General features: G+C 34.1%; 1 protein-coding gene across 3 annotated transcripts in view; it reads left to right on the plus strand.

Moving 5' to 3' along the window:
- The window catches only part of ROBO1 (roundabout guidance receptor 1), a 1,127,367-nt gene that overhangs the window by 695,079 nt on the left and 414,769 nt on the right, over window positions 1-17,519 (plus strand). The window lies entirely within an intron of this gene.

Genomic DNA, 17,519 nt, shown 5'->3' on the forward strand with positions numbered 1-17,519 from the left:
TGGTTTAAAGGAGAATGAAAATGAAATGGCAGAGGAATTATTTGAAATATAGGTAATAAGGCTGAAGAAATCACGCAATAGTCATACAGAGAAGAACTTGATTACTGTCATTGTATTCTAAAGAATACCTAAAATATTTAAGAATCATAGTTGGTTAATTAAAATTAATTCTGAAAGCATTATCCTTTGAAACACTTTGAAACAACCATTGCTTTTTATTTAAGGCAAAAACACTTTGTTTCAAAGGATAATAAGTGAGAAAATATGTGAAATAACCAACTATGCCCACTCTATTTTCTGGCCTGCTACAAAGCTAGATGTGATCAATTTCTCACCTTTGTTAGGTATTTGTTTTCATCCATGAGGTTTAATTTTCATTCCCAGGAGAACTGAAAGAAATTTTATATATACTCTTTAGAGCCGTCCTGTTAGGTTTCCTCAGAAACACTTCATCGATTTATAGACACAATTTGCTGTGAGAACTCGAGAATCTGCAACATTTCTCTTGATGTGCTGCTCTGGAATCTAAAAATTCAATCCCACAGGCCTTTTTAATCACTGAAAAGTTTTCATCCCTTTTGTGTTCAACTTTTTGTATCCAGCATAGTGAAATGTGAGCCATACCCCAGATTCTACCCTGGATAATTCAGTAATTCTTAACAGCTGACTTCAACTTAAAATATCGAATTTGAGGCACACAGAGACGCTTTTTCCTTTGGGCCGTTATAAAACTCCCAGTCAATGTCATTTTTTTTTTCCAAAAAGGAAGAATAAAGGAAACTGATAATTTTGTTATACTTGTATTCTTATTAACATATTGACAACATTATCAGATTTATATTTTAGTCATAAATGTTTTTAAGTATTTAGAGTTTGAAAAATTTGTATAATACCATCTGTGTAAAGATTCCTTTCAAAATCAAGTATCTCTGGATATGAGACTTAAATGATGTTTATATATGAAAAACAGTATACGCTCAACTCTGCCTGACACAATGTTAAAATTAAGGCAAGTTAATATTTAGCTCTTTCTGCCATAGGGAACCAGAGTAGTGGTTATTAAGTGAAAGGAAAAGATGAATAAATTCACAACCATTGCTTTTTATTTAAGGCAAAATTTATCCAAATAAAAGCTAGAATATATTAATTTATAAATGATTATTTATTTATATACCTGTAAAGAAAAAGAAAGAGAAGGTGAGACAAATGAAAAGAGAAAAAGATTAACATTTTTGTTTATAAACATTTAGAAAATGAGGTATGCGAAGATCAGCTTTGATAGTACCTTATAATAGTTCTATAGAAAACTCCCATTAAGTTAGATTAACTTGGTAACCCAAGTCAAAATTTGTTGCAATTTCTAAATATTGTGCTTATATTATAAAGAGATGAACGTATTGCCTCACTGATTTTAAAGAAGATATTTAATAAATATGTAAAAGAGATGGTTTTCAAAAGTATTTATTAATCATAATTAACATATCTCTAGTTAACTAGAGATGCTTGACAACTGTGGGGTCCTTTAGTTAAACACTCTCATGGTCCTGGTAGTTTCGTTTCTATAGTAAACAAGTATTCGAGTTGTTTAACAAAAGCTGAATTTCAAGTTACCACTTTTGGAAATTGGGGAAGTTTAAATTAAAAGAATAGTATGGTAATCTTTTTCTTATTAATGCTTTTTTTTTTTTTTTTAAATAGAGTCTTGTTCTGTCACCCAATTTGGAATGCAGGGGCACAGTTTTGGCTCACTACAGCTTCAACCTTTCAGGTTCTACTGATCCTCCCATCTTAGCCTCCAGAGTAGCTGGGACTAGAAACATTCACCACCACAATGCCCCACAATTTTTTTTTAATGTTTTGTAGAGATGAGGTCTCACTATGTTGCCCAGGTTGGTCTTGAACTCCTGGCCTCAAGTGATCCTCCTGGCTGGGCTTCCCAAAGTGCTGGGATTGCAGGCATGAGCCACCTCACCTAGCTCTCATTATTCTTTAATGAATATCGGAAATAATTCAGTCAAGCCAGCTTTCTTTTTTTAACATTTTCATAGAAATTAACAAAGGAAGTTCGATCTATAAGAGTGACATACCTACCTGAAGCAGTTACTTACAAATAGAGGCTGCTAACTACTTCAAAAACAGGAAAGTAAAACAATATTTCTCATAAAAATTCTCAAGGCGAAGAAATAGAAAACACTTAAAAGTTGAAAACAGCTTTAATTAGTATTATAATACTCATTTTATACTCTTCAATAAAGATAAACATAAATGTATTGAAAACATTTTAAATTTAGGAAAATAAAAATATATATTCCTCACACTAAATTACCAACTATTGTTATTTTGGTGATTTCAACATAACTCTAGTAATTCTGTAAATATTATATCTTTATTAATTTTATTATCCTTAAAGTAATACATGCTGTAAAATTTAAATAGTATAGAAATAGATATTTTAAAAATTGTTTTATTGCCTGTTTCACCAACAAAGTTAATATATATTAAACAAAATTGTGTTCACATATTCTAGGACATATATATATGATTTTTTAATGTGTTATCCTGGAATTCATGTTATTGCTTCACAACTTTATTTACCCAATAATATACAAGACACTTTTTTCAGTACTTTTAAACTTGTATATTACATTTTAATTACATAAAATGTAAGATTTAGAGTGCTAATTTTATCCTAAGCAACTTATAGATTTTCAAGTAGCTCCCAGTTACTTCCCTTTATTGCCACATTATTTCAATTAATACCATCATGGATATCTTTTACTATGTACGGAATGTTTGCTTAGCTTCCTAGAGTTGGAAATACTGTATCAAAGGGTATGATCACTTTATAATTCCAATGCAAATGGTTTCCCACCTTCATTCTTCACTCTCAGAGATTACAAAGTGTCATAAAAAGACCATGCACTTGAAGTCAGGCAGACCTGGCTTCTGACTAACAGGTCATCCTGTGTAAATTTGGAGATGTTTTTCATCTCTGTGAATCTCATTTTTCTATGTTCCTGAGTCTTAAGATACAAAAGGTAAAAAATTATTTCTAATGATTTTATGAGGATTAAATGTGAAAAACTGTAAAGACAAAGGGCATCTTTTTAAATCTTACTTGTGAATTGGGAAGTAAAAAAATGTTTCCATCATTTTGTCATAATAATAATATTTTCTAGGATGAAACTTTTTCCTCTCAGTTTATGGAGAACCAAAGGCCTCAAGTGACTTCAAGATTCTACTGAAAATATATTCCTGGAAAGTTTGAGATGTGAATACAATCTAGATCAGAGCTAGTTAGAGTAAATTATAAAGCAACCAGAAATTTCTGAAAGGATTGGAAGCTGTTTTGGCAGGGAAGCCATAGGGAAAAATTATCCTCCTGATTTGTAATAGAGACTAGTTCTGAGGGTAGAATAGGGAGGTCGAGCTCATGGAATAAAATCCTATTTCAAAGAACCATGGCTCAAGTTTTATAAATGTTTCAGAAAAAGCACTTTCAGAAATGAAAACCAGATTAGTTTAATATATATTGTAGCTGTGAGGAACTATCAAAAATATAAGATAAATCACAAATTCAAAACACCAGTCAAAATTAAAAAAAAAAAAAAAAACAATGACAGCTTTGCTTTAAACTTTTAACCCAAGGGCATTTTAGAAAAACCAGCAAGGCCACTCTAATGATAAAGTCTGTGTCTTCTACTATGGATGGTAAGGATACGCTTCAGAAATGTTTTTGAAATAAATGTAATCAAGCATTAAAGCAGCCTGTAGTGCTAAAATGAAACCAGGTGGATTAACTGCTCTATGCATTTTATATTCCTTGCAGCATTATCACTGTTGTTTTCATTAAGGAATTTACACACCATTATATAACAACGTTGGTTTTTCCTCAGTGATATGTGAATCATATATAAAGAGTGCTTCCAAAGAGAATGGAATATGAAAAATAAATCACACTAATTGGTAAAGGACTCTTTGAATTTTACTTAAAAATGCTAACAATATTCTTTCAACTAGGTAGAAATATTACTTTAAAGAAATAAACACACTAGAAACATCATAATATTATAAAAATATTCCACAAATGTGCCAACAATTGGATCATACATATCTTGTTGGAAAATCCCCAGAATTCCTAGACAGTTGTGAGACTTGCAATTATCACTTTAAAATTATGAAATTGTGTTATCTTGAATTAATGACACTGCTAAGGCTTATATAAAATAACCAGATTTTTCAGCTAATATGAAAACTACTTAAAATCTTAGGAGTTTTGAAATATGTGAGATTACTTTTTAAAATTCATGTTTTAATGTTCTACCACTCTAACATAGTTTTATTGTTTTGAACTGTGTCATCTTCCATATTTAATTTTCTAAGATCCCCATCTAGTCAATGAGAAGGAAGTTTTTATTTGTCATTGTCCAGCCAGCAGAGGGCAATAGAGCATTGTGTACTAAACACCCTCAACCAATTGAAACACATTTCGTAGGGGAGGGATTTTTCTGTTATGAACAAATAAAAATATAAATTAAAGAGACTTGCTATCAACTTCTATTTCAATAGGATGTGTATGTGTATGTGCACCCCTTGAGTTTTTGATTTATGTTTTTGATAATTTATTATGATTATAGTGAACTCATTATCTGAAATTAGTCCAAGGGTACATGAATAAAAAACTAAGAAACAGCATAATGGTAAATGTTATCCGATCTTTAGAGAACATTTCAAAAACTACAAAGTTTTGTATTTTTAAAGAAGTTACCGTAGAGTGAGATTCTATTGCCCACTTCATAGTGGCAAAGGTAGTAATGAATTATCTGAGCTAAAAAAACATGCCTCTCATCTCATTTAAGTTTTTGCAAATAAATGGTTTACTGGTACTTTCTTTAAGTATCTATTAGTATATCCATTCTGAACTTAATTTATTAAGTTAAATTTATTATATTATTTATCATTTAAAAATCATTTAATGATGGACTAATGAAATCTCTCAAAAAGTATGTAGGAATTAGTATAATGTACAATGGAAGGAAAATCTTGATAAAAATATGATTTAAACAATGTAATCTTTTCTCTCATTGTTAAATTAGTTCTGAAGGTATTTTATACTCTGTATTGTGTATTAAAAATAATTTACTAAACACATGTTATTGTTATAAGGTCATGGAATGTCTGGACCTCCTAGCTTTAAACTATGATTCTTTCATTCTAGAAGTTATTGCTTCCCTCTCTTAAGCATTATCTATGCACAGAAAGGTAAGCATTTAAAAAGCTCATTTCATGACACTTAAATATACATTGAGCATTTCCTTTTCATCCTTTTGGCTTTGTACCTTATATAAGCCTGTGTGTCTATCTCACTATTGTTTAAGAGTATTGCATTTTAAAATACTATATTAATTGCAAACTCCCTGAATAAAATCAGATTTGAATTATTTGGAAGAATATTGTATGTAGACATGTTTTAAATTATATTCATGGTTTTCTGAACATTCTTTTAAACAACAATCTTTATATGCTTCCCTTATTAAATTAAAAAAGTGTTCCATTTTCTACTGCTAGCTATAAACTTAATTTTGAGCTTTTTTCACAATGAAATCACAATAATAATAATAATCGATTAATAGTTGATGATTGCTTACTTCATTACAAGCGTTTTATGTGTATTAGCTGTTTTAATCCTTGCAAAACTCCTAGAAGGGAAGAACTATTATGCTCTTCACTTAATATAAAAAGAATAGCTGTTATTGATATTAAGAAACTTATTCATCATCATTCAGCTAGTCAGTGACAGAGATGGACGTTTGTATTCTTACCCACTTACACATTTTAGAAACAAACATTGTGCTTTATCATTATTCTACATATGTACCTAAACATTTTATTTTTCCCGCTTCAAAGAGCAAGTTTAAGTAAACTAACTTTTAAGTTGTCTGAGATATTCCTGTATCTTGTAAATCCCTGGTAGAGGAACAATACATGTTATACATGCAGTTTTTTTTCCTAGAGAAATATAAAAGTACACATATATATTCAGTAATGACTAACAAGACACTAAAACATATCAATAGACAATATTTACTATACTCATTCAAACTACATCCACACAAAAGCAAAATTTTGTTAGTTCTCATTTCATCATGTAAACTTGGGTAGCATTTAGAAATTACAATAATTAGATAATTTAGAAATTATAATAGCATAATTTAGAAATTATAATTATTAGAAGTTATTTAAAATGTTTCGATTAACTCTCAATAGCTTATATCTAGCTAAGTGTCCATGCCAATTTAATGGTGCACTCTGCCTTACCATCACATTATCACCTTTATTACATTATTTAATTCAAGTATGCATGAAAGTAAATAATATATTAGAGCTGGGTGCAGTGGCTCATGCCTGTAATCCCAGCACTTTGCGAGTCCAAGGCGGGTGGATCACCTGAGGTCAGGAGTTCAAGACCAGCCTGGCCAACATGGAGAAATCCCATCTCTGCTAAAAATAGAAAAAATAGCTGGGCATGGCGGTGCATGCCTGTAATGCCAGCTTCTTGGGAGGCTGAGGCAGGATAATTGCTTCCACCCGGGAGGCGGCGGCTGCAGTGAGCTGAGATCGTGCCACTGCACTCCAGCCTGGTCGACAGAGCGAGACTACGTCTCAAAAAGATACATAAATAACATATTGGAAAAAGATGCCTCTTTATGTAAGCTCTAGATGGCCACATATTAGAAGAATGTAATTGCATTTTCTTTATGAAGCTATATAAACATTTAAGGATTGAGGATGTTCGTATAGAATTTTATAATATTTACAGTACTCTCCCATATGGTAGCACAGCATTGCTTGACTAATAACTTTAGAACCTAACTGTACCCAAATCATAAGGTACATGGCCACCATCTTATGTAATCCTCACAAGAACAAAAACATTCCCCAGTGTATATTAAAGAACTAGCGCAGAGTTACTCAGTCTTGACACTATTGGCATTTTGGGCAAACGTATTCTTTGCTGTGAGTGAGAGACTGTCTTATGCAATGGAACGTGTTACAGCAGTATCCCTTGCCTTAACACACTAGATGTCTCTACCACCTCCTCCACTCCCTTCCCCAGCTGTGACTACCACAAATGTCTCTGGCCATTGCAGAATGTGAATGGGGAGGGATTAGTGGTAAGGGGGTGAAATTGCCCCTAGTTGAGAACACTGAAATAGAGTAAATCTTTTAGTGATTGTCCGTTTTCCTTTAGGAAATGGATAGTTAGATGAAATGCCAAAACCATGAATGCCCAGATATCTGCAATCTGTACATGGACTTTCTTCTCACTCATACTTTTTGTCTAGCTAAGTGTTTTTCAAAACATAGTATACTACACAAAATTATCAACAAAACAATGCTTAATGGCTTAATGTACTTTGGGAAAAGAGAAAACGCCATCGGTGAACAAGTCATTACTTCCACTGTGGAGTTTACAAGAAAGGAGGCAGGCTTCAAAGATGTATTTTTTATAGCAATTATTTGTGATCAGCGCTATGGAGAAATAGTCAACGTTGTTCTAGGAACATCACACAGAAATCTGATATATAAGGAAAGGCTGGAAATGGCAGGTCTAGGTAGGCTTTTCTGAGGAAGAGACTTTGATCTGAAACTTAAAAGATAAATTGAACTTACCCAGGGGAAGTCTGGGCTAGATGGTAAATTCTTCAAACTGTGTCCTCCTACTTTAATCACATAGCTTCCGCCTGGAAAGAATATTTAATGATATTCTAGGAAATATACATATGTCTGAGGAAACATCTCTGTATGCATTACTACCTTTTAAGGTATTACTATTGGGAAATATTAAGGGGAGCAAGATCAGAGAAATGTAGTGTAGTAGACAATCTTGTTTATTAATAAGACTTTGTCAGGTGTTCTGTACATTTCAGTATAAGTTAAAATAAACTGATAAATAGTCACCATTATTTAAGACAGATGGACTTGCCAGATAAATATCTGATTTTTAAAAGTGACAAAATTACTAACCTCAAAAAATAATGATATTACTTCTTCAATCAGTAAAGCATAAGAGATGATACTCTTTTTAACAATTGTTTTAATTTTAGGTTCATTTTTCTCCAGGAAAAAAGAGGATAACTAAGTCTTTCAAACTCCTATTGTGTGATAAGCCACCTATGAAATTTAAAGAAAAAAATCAAGAAATAGAAATGTTAGCCAAATAATGTGATTTGGATAAACTATGATGCACATAATACAAATAGGTTGATCCCTATTTAGACTAGTACATTTATGTATGATTATGTCATCATCACTGACAATAATTACAATAGCCAAATGTTAAACAGTATGATCTCCCAGCTGAAAGGAACACTTAGTGAAATAATGAACTGTGCTTAAGTTTATACTTTTTCCCAAAGGTAACTGTTTAGGAAAAGTGCTTATGTCTTAATTTATTGCCCTTACTAAAAGAAAAGTATTTACTTTCTGGTGTGAAATACAAGACTTGCGAAATTCAAGCATAGCTGTGAAGAACAAACATTTTCATTTATTAATCACTTGTAATAAAAACAAAAGGCATCCCTTGAACAAGCATATAATAATTCTATTAAGTACAAAGAAGAAATTTAGGTTTTAATATATGTCTCATGGTTTTTCATAGTTAACTGTGATCTTTTTAGCTCTTATATATGTTGGTTCTAAGATCATTGGAATAAGTAATCTATATAGCAATGTCGAACAATTGGGTAATTGAATAAACTGTGGGAAGTATGAATTGCTTCAATAGAATACTTGTAATTAAAATGAAATTTACAACACTTTAGCTAGAAAACATTCTAATATGACTTAAAAAATCAGATTATGCACACCTTCACAGCAATAGAAGTAACTTAAACATCTAACAATTGGAGACTAGTTACATGTATTTTAATACATTCATCTGATGGAATTCTGTTTTGCTCTTTCAATGATAGTGTTAAAGAATATTTTATGACCTGGAAAAAAGTTATAAAGACTATTTTTGAATGAAAATGTAGGTTTCATAACAGTTTTTAGACCACTATTCCATGTTGTTAGATAAAAAGTCTTTACATGCAAAGTGAAATAAGAAAAGATATACAACAAAATGTTGATAGCATACGCGATTATATCTGAGAGAATTACTGTAATATTTTTTGTTTCTTTTGTGAGTATTTTCCAAATGCTCTAAAACTATGTTACTTGTATATTGTGAAAAAAATTAAAATCTTATTAGAACCAATCATGATCTGAATATAAGCCTATCAACCATACTACTTTTAGTATGTACTCTTAAATTTTTAGCAAAGAATTAACATACTAAACTAGTAAAACAATATTTTACTTTGTAACTAAAACATCGTAAGTAAAAAGTAATATTTAGAAATCTTCATATAAATAGAATAATTTTGGTATGATGTTTTTGGTGATAAGATTGTTTTACTGGCTTCAGCAAATGTCTGTTTTGTTTCACAAATACACCTGGGATACATAACTGCAATAAGATATATATAACAAGATGTGGTGTTCGAAGTGAAATTCTACCTTCTAGGTGTAACAAAGCAACTCTAAAGATGTATATAGTGATAGGAAATTGAGAAGATGAGATTAGATCAAATCCACAAAGACTTTTAGTTCCAATAGTGAAATTGGATGATTTCTTTTGGAATGTGGCCAGGATGTCAGAGAGGGGTGATTAAACTCTTGGGAAAATATATAATTATCCTTGTTGTTAAGACAGTAGGTTTATATTCTGTGTCAGTTTTAAGTGCAGTTTGTTTCTCAGTTAAAATTACACGATGTGGATTCAGTATTTACCCACAAGAATGAGCACTTCCATATTTAGAATCACAGTCCTCAGTCACACCAAGGAGCTATTAAATCCCAAAGCCCCAATTTGGCTTCTCAAGTGTGAAGTCTTCCCATAAGCCATATAAAAGAGGAATAGATTAATAGGTTATAAAATAAATAACTTCCAAATAATTATGGTACTACAATTTAATAAATTCTTTAGTATTGTTATTATTGCTTATGATAAACTTGGATACCCTTTTTCAAAAGGTAATATAACATTGAATATTTAGGACTACTTTTATTTCATATAAACATCAAAATAGGAAACTCTAATACAATTTCAAGATGGTTTTTAAATGAACATAGTACTTCTTTATAGAACTGTTTAAAATAACTTGAAACCTAGGTAAAATATTGTTCCGAATAAACAAAGCAGCAGGTGGAACTAAACATCATGAATGTACTAAATAAGACATAAATCCCAACATATGCACCTCAGTCCTATAAACATTTATTGGAAGGATTTTTAAAAAAAGCAGTGAAAAACCAAAAACATTAAACAGTTTTGTGAAACACATCTGCAGAATTAAACATACTGTAAATTACTTAAAAAATAGTTTGTGTTCAAATCGTAAGCCTATAGAGGTTGTCATTCCCCTGCGCAGCTGTTAACTATGATCCCAATTTAACAGAATTTTAAATCATGGTTAGAATAGTATATGTTTGGTCTCAGATGTATCTGAAAGTAAGAAACCAAAAGACAGCAAATCCCATAGTGAGATATAAATTTATATGCATCATTATGTTTTCCAATATCCTTCAAACGTCTTAACAAACTTGTAAGATATATTTTTTTCATACCATCTCATTAGAGTTAAATATAAAACCACTTTGAACATTTTGGGCATAAAATAAAAAAGCTTTGAACTCCTTACTTCGTATAGAAGTAGAACTAAAGATGCATAGACTTCAGAGTCACTTTCTTGTACCGAGTCCCAAACTACAAGAAACTAAATCTTTACACACAAAACCCGAAACATATTCACTGATAACTTTATTCAGCTAGAACTGAATCTGTAAAAATTATATTACTTTTATCAAAAACTTTTATTTGCACCTCACAGTCCGGGGCAAGGGTAAAAGCCAATTCCCTGAATACAGATCACCACGGTTCAAATTTATGCTTGCCCTTCATGTATAAAATGAGATAATAACAATAATTGACCTAATGTTTTTCCCTGAGGATTAAATGTGTTAGAATACATAAAATACTTAGAATAGTACTATAGCACATAATGTTACATAACTATTGGTTGTTATTATTTTCATTCTATTAGAAACTGGAGCTACACCAAAAAATATCATTCCCGATTCCCAATGAGTCAGTAACATGTAAAACATATTTGTAAAACGTATATGTAAAACATAATATTTAATACAATAACAATGCAATATCTATTATACTATGCCATATCTAATGATGTAAGGATGTTAAAGGTAGAGAATTTTGATCAGGAATTGCTGATTATTCTGGTAGAAAGAAGTGTGCTCTAGCAATTTAGAGAACTGTGTTCCAGTCACAAGTAAACCACTAGCTAAAGGAGTCTTCTGGGAAAAGCTGTTTTTTTTTTTTTTTTTTTTTTTTGTCGTTGTTGTTGTTTTTTTGAGACAGAGTCTCATTCTGTCTCCAGACGCCAGGCTGGAATGCAGTGGCACAATCTCGGCTCACTGCAACTTCCGCCTCCCGGATTCAAGCAATTCTCCTGCCTCAGCCCCCTAAGTAACTGGGACTACAGGCGTGCACCACCACACCCAGCTAATTTTTGTATTTTTAGTAGAGACGGGGTTTCACCATGTTGGCCAGGATGGTCTTGATCTCTTGACCTCTTGATCTGCCTGCCTCGGCCTCCCAAAGTGCTAGGATTACAGGCTTGAGCCACTGCGCCCGGCCAAAGCTGGTTTTTTTAAGCTTCAGTTTTCTCATTTATGAGAAGTTAATCTTGAGGTTTGCTTCTTGTGAATGTTATATACTTCAACTCAGTCAATGCTCCCAATCTCTTATGTCCCAAATAACCTGACCTAAATAAGTGCATGCTTGTTTAGTCAGAACGTTGATTCTAAGTTACTAAAGTCCACTGAAACATGAGCTCCATGAGTGATATTCACTGTTAGTTCTCTGTTAATGTAGATAAGTGGTTAAACTATATATTAGAGAAAATGAATTTTAGAACTATAGAAATAGTTAATAGGAAGCATTTTTTCAAAAATATATATTAACAGTGAGATAAAACTCATTCATTCATTCATTCAACAAACATCTGAGTGCCTACTCAGTGCCACGTACTGTTTGGATGCTGGGACTACACGAGCAAACAAAATAATCAAGAATCCCTGGACTTATTCTAAAAGGAAGTTTGCAGGAACAAAATAAAAAAAAAAAGTAGTATCCTAGATGTGAATAAGTGCTTTATAGGAAAAACAAAAACTAAACTAAACAAATAGAAGGGATATGGGAAGCATTGTGTGAGAATGTAGTTTTACAGTACCCAGACAGAAAAAGCCTCTCTGAAGTTTGATGATATAAAAACCAGAGAGAAGGGAGAGTGCAAGTTCGCAGGTTTATGGAGGTGAGTACTCCACATAGAGCACGTGTAAAATCCTTGAGGCAGGAGGCTGGCTAATTCATTCTAGGAGCAGCATAGAAGTCATTGGGATGGAACAAAGTGAGAAAAAAGCAGGTAAATGTAGGAGGAGACGATGTCAGGAAAGTATGCGGGACTAGCTCATGTCAGGCCTTGTAGACTTCTGGAAAGACATGGGCTCTCACTTAAAGTGAGGCGGGAAAACCACGGGAGGGTTTTGAGCAGAGGAGAGGCATAATCTGTCTCAGATTTAACAAGATCCCTCTGGCTGCTCTATGAAGAAAGTCTTAGAAGTGCAGTTACTTAAATGTATGGTCTTTTCCAGTAAGGAATACTGCATTGCTCATTTTAACACAAATAAGTTTACTGCCAAGTAACCATTATATGCAGTTTAGTCAGGAAAGCTGAAGATCTTAATTTTCAGGTGTAGGGTATTGGGTATTAGAGATATTACCACAATAGTCAAATGCTATAAACTGAACGATGTTTATTAAAGAGACAAGATTTCTCATAACTATCCTCCCTTAGGGACTCACAATTCTTATCTGCATATTAAAGGCTTTGGAGAATCCTTAAATGTATTGAATCCTAAGTCTCCCAAGCCTTTCCTACCATGGAACTCATTTTTGTTCCTTTAAGTGCTTCAGTTCAAAACAAACTGTGTTCAAACATAAATTCCCTGGCTACTGAGCCTCTTAACTTTGAGTTAATTATGTAATCTCAACATCATCTCTAAAGTGGGATAATAACATCACCTCACTTGCCTGTGGTGAGAGATTAGATAACGTTTGTAAGGGACCCCAAACGGTGCCCATAATTAGTGCCACTTTTCTGTATCCTCTCCTTTATCTTCAAAAGCTCACCCCCTCTTAACATAAAAGTAGTAAATTCTAGCCAGATCCAGTGTTGCTAATATGTTAAGGTCCCAGGCTCTATCAAAAGTGCTTAGTAGGATAGCACCTAGTTTTAGAACATCTACAATGTGCCTGAGATGCTGAGATGCTAAAAGACAAATGCAGCACAGTAATTCCACAGCAAAGTTGAGTATCTCATAATTTATATTTTTAAACGAGCCTTATAGCAATAGCGAGGCTGGAGTACATCATCTGGTGGGACCAAGGGGATGATGGTCCTTTACAATGTCTTCACAATGCTGTGTTAAAAATATTGGCCCCGGCTGGGCACAGTGGCTCAGGCCTGTAATCCCAGCACTTTGGAAGCCTGAGGCAGGCGGATCACGAGGTCAGGAGTTTGAGACCAGCCTGACCAACATAGTGAAACGCTGTCTTTACTAAAAATACAGGAAAAAAAAATAGCTGGACCTGGTGGCGGTGCCTGTAATCTCAGCTACCTAGGAAGCTGAGGCAAGGGGAATCGCTTGGACCTGGAAGGTGGAGGTTGTAGTGAGCCGCGATCACACCACTGCACTCCAGCCCCGGCAACACTGCAAGACTCCATCTAAATATATATGTATATATACACATATACACACATATATGTGTATATATACACGTACATATATATAGATATATATGTATATATCTATATATAGGCCCCATTGACAAGGCCTGAAGTCTTTAAGTAAGTGAAGATGAATAACCCTGGGAATCTCTCCTCCCTATGATTTTTGGTTTGGAACACATAATTACCTGCTTTAAGTAGCAGAGAAGCAAACAAACAAAAGTAATACTGTTAAAATGCACCTTATGTACATTTGAAACTACCATATGCAGCTTCGTCAGGAAAGTTAAAACTAAATAGGCCTGGTTTCTTGAAACATAGTAGATGTTCCAAAAAATCTCAATTTACTCTCCTTTTATTAGGATTACTTTAGCTTGCTTTCTGAGATGAGGCTTTTCTTATGAATCCAAACTTAGGAAAATATTCAATTATTCAAACATTCATCTTAGTTCATCAATTTAAATACCAAAGATGGTGCAGATTATTCAGCAATTCCATGTAAGAATTGCTAAACTAACTGTTGTACTCTGAAGGATGGGATCTTGGAGTATTCAGCACAGGCTTGGTGTGCACTGCATGTGTCACACAGCTTCTCACCAGATTTGCTGGAACTTGTGGCTTGCATCCCAGCCTCAGTCTGAATCTAAGGCTTTTTGCTAAGGAGGCAAGAGAGATGTTCCGGTTTATATTCCACTCACCTTAGAAACTCTATTTCACTCCTTCTCATCTGAATAAGTGGTATCTGCAATCCCTGAAGAGACCCTGGGTGTGCTGTTATTTCCTGAGTTCCTGCGGCTACCTCCATGAAAGGTATAATCAGACTGGAGCAACACAAGAGATCATGACTGCCATAGAATTTTGACTGTCAAAAAGCCCTTCTTCACAGGATTACTGGAATGTATTATTTTCAGCCTTCTTCAAAATTCTCAGGGGAGATCCTACATTTTGGGTATCCTGAATTTCATAGGCTCCAAATGAGATGAAAATTCTCTAAATGGAAATTTAGAATCCACCCTTCATTCAGATCATAGTGATCAGAATAGAGTTACCGAGTACAAGTTAGTCTACTTTCTCCTTACCTTGTGCTGTGTCTCCCACCGAAACTGAAATGAGTCAAGGTTCTCTTGTACATGTCAGAGTTGCCTGAAAATCTGATGTGAGTCCATTTCCTATCCACATGTATATGCTCACACTTGCACAGGCACTCACAGAGAGACATCGAGCATTTCATGCATTCTTATAGGTAATTTAAAGTTCAGGAACAAAAGTGAAAAGGTGACAAGTTGCTATGATCCATCCATCTCTAGGAATGTACTGGGATGTCATTTAACCCCAGTGGCACTTTGTTTTTATTTTTTCAGACAGATGCCACTCGGGAGCCTGTTCTGTTTTGTGTAGGTCCCCACAGTAGGAGCGCTAAAAGCCTGATGAAAGGGATGATATTTGCATTTTGTCCCTACAGCACACTTTACTGTTTCTTGCACATAGATAATGTTCAGTAAGTGTTTGTTTACATGGGTAGTAGTGAGAAAAAGGAAGTTGATACAAAAGTTTTCGGGTACATTGAGTTTCACTTCTTTTAGATCCGTAATGCCTTCTGAATACAAGTTCTTGTCTTTATGTGCCATCTTTACTTATATAATGGACAGAAAGGACTAACACATATGAGTTGGTGATGATGGTCTTCATCAGGGGCTGGCCAAAAGTTAGTTCCTTTAAACTTACTGCTGACTCTCCTAGGTAATATCATCTCTAGGGGTGGAAGAGAGGGGACGGGTGGGTGTTACTTACTGAAGTTGAGAAATATAAGGTGGTATTAACATGGTTTGCATTCAATGAGATAAACGGCAAAAGAGATCTTGAGAGATATGAGCAAATTTCTAGAGACCAGGAGATCCACTTTGGGGAACAACGCAATGGGGATCGTTACACATATTCTTCATTATATTTAAAAGTATACCCCCATCACTAAGTGAAAGTTTGACATCTTTATTTAACACGCACTCAAATGATATGTGGATTTGAACTTTCTCTCCCTCCTGCTCTCTTTAAGTAGCACACTTTAGTATTTATTTATTTGCTATTACTAGGTAAGCTTATCTTAAAAGTACTTTTTTATTCCAAGAAAAGGAGATATATTCTATGTTTCTCACTAAATATCCTTTCACAAGACCAAATTGATGTTTGCTTTTCAGCTTTGACTGCCCATTCATATTTTTACTGCTGAAAAGATTTTGGTTGGAGTCTTTGAATTCTTATCTTCAGCCTGTTTACTGAATTTATAGTCAGTTTTCTCAGTATTAAACTATCTTTCACTTTCAAAGATAGGTGCTGTTAACCAGAGTTTTCACAAAATGTTGCTCTAAGGTCATTGGTTGTGCCAGCAGCAACCAAATTTGCTTTTAAATTTTTATCTTCCATTAGGTAATAAATATGCTCACCTGAAAATAAATGGAAAAGCACGACATTACCTAGAAAAGAGCAAATCCTCCTTCTCTGCCCTAGCCACTGTGCCGTTCTCTCCTCCAGAGGCAGCCACTGAAAGCAGCTTCTTATATATACTGCTAGATACGAAATAGTGTTTTTGAAGTTATGGTACACAACTCTGTAGATAATAATTCTGCCATTTATGCAGCATTCAGCATGTTAAGTATTTTACATACTGTGCCTTTTTTTTTTTTTTTTTTTTTTTTTGAGATGGAGTCTCACTTTTTGTTCAGGCTGGAGTGCAGTGGCAGTGATCTTGGCTCACTGCAACCTCCGCCTCAAGCAATTCTCCTGTCTCAGCCTCCCGAGTAGCTAGGGCTACAGGGGAACGCCACCACGCCCGGCTAATTTTTGTATTTTTAGTAGAGACGGGGTTTCACCATATTTGTCAGTCTGGTCTTGAACTCCTGACCTTAGGTTGATCCGCCCGCCTCAGCCTCCCAAAGTGCTGGGATTACAAGTGTTAGCCACGGCACCTGGCCACTGTGTCTTACTTAATAGAAAGAAAGAAAAATGACTGAGTCAATGAATGTATGCCTGTCAGTTGTGTCAGGTTTGTTTTGCTTTGCGTATTTTTTATTAATGGAGAAAAGTATCTCAAGAATAGAAGCAGAGAAGAGAAAACAGACCTGGGCACAGAGGTAATAACTGATAGGCTGGGATTTCAGGGCCGGTCTACTGGGTGTGAAAGCCTATGCCTGTTGGTTTTGAAATGCTGACTAGCTTTTCATAACTGCAAACGCTTTTGCATTTTTTTTCTCTCTCTCTTTAAAATTACCTCCCCATTGTTAGCTTTCTAATGTGTGGAGTCTAAGACGTTGAAAGAGAGGGTCTCAAATGAAACATAACTAAATGATCCCAAGGCCTGACCCTGTGCCTTATGATTTGGATATCTTTCCTACAAGAGCTTCAACAACTTCAACTTAAAAGAAAAGGATGGTTGTCACAGAATGCCCAATATGTTCTCTGTTTACCTCCTGTATACTAAAGGCATGTTACTCAAAATTTATTTATTTATTTATTTAATGGGAATGGGGAGAAGTGAGAGCGGAGTTATTTAGGAGTTTAGTCCAATCCCTGGAAGCGGCAAGGAAGAGGTTAAGTTGGACCAGGAGG

This window comes from Aotus nancymaae, unplaced genomic scaffold, assembly GCF_030222135.1.
Source record: "Aotus nancymaae isolate 86718 unplaced genomic scaffold, 86718_ANA_hifiasm-v0.15.2.pri h1tg000022l_1, whole genome shotgun sequence".
In the NCBI taxonomy this organism is placed as follows: Eukaryota; Metazoa; Chordata; class Mammalia; order Primates; family Aotidae; genus Aotus; species Aotus nancymaae.